Raw genomic sequence first — 801 nt, 5'->3', positions numbered from 1 at the left:
GGAGCTGGAGACCAGACTGAACAAAGCGAGACTCTACACAAAAAATAGAGAAATTAGTCAGGTGTGGGGGTGAGCATCTGTAGTCCCAGTCACAGGGAGGCTGAGGCAGGAGGATAGCTTGAGTCTCAACCTGAGTTTGAGGTTGCTGTGAGCTAAGATGACACCATTGCACTCTACCCAGGGCAACAGAGTTAGACTCTGTCTCAAAAAGAAAAAGAAAAAGAAAAAGAATTATTTAGATTTAGCTTCTTCCTGGGAGCTGAGTATCGGGCGAGGTGTTTTCAGAGAGCTCTTGCAAGTCCGAGAATCCTGCATGGTCAGGTTTCTTTCTCCTGGATCTCACATGGTAAATCCCAGTGCCCATGGGATGAAGCCCTGCTTAGTCCTAACTCTTAGCGTCTTGGTCTCCTCCTATGTTTGCTGGTATCAAGGTTAAAGGACATGTAAATAAGGCATCAGCTGTGTGCTATGTCCCTTGTAGTTTCCTCCTTTCCACCCTAGGGCTTGCTCTTCTGCAGAGTTCCAAAACTGCCCACAAAACTTCCCTGCACCAGCAGCCAAGCCAGATTTCCCACTGGGTTATAATTCATGTAGTGGCAGCGTCAAAACCAAATAGTTTCCTTACGCGTTCATTCATTCCAAGAATAAAGACCTGGATTTCTAACCTGGGTGCACCAACTCCACCTCTGGAGGTCTCTAATTCCCTGAAATGGTGCCCAAATGCTGGGATAGGGCCCACGTACACTTCGCGTGAAGGACTAAGGCTTTCGTTACGCAGTCAAGAGGGTTCTGACCAACAAA

Source organism: Otolemur garnettii, unplaced genomic scaffold (assembly GCF_000181295.1).
Source record: "Otolemur garnettii isolate 467f Iridium unplaced genomic scaffold, OtoGar3 scaffold00095, whole genome shotgun sequence".
Lineage (NCBI taxonomy): Eukaryota > Metazoa > Chordata > Mammalia > Primates > Galagidae > Otolemur > Otolemur garnettii.
Note: the sequence above shows the minus strand (reverse complement) of the source record.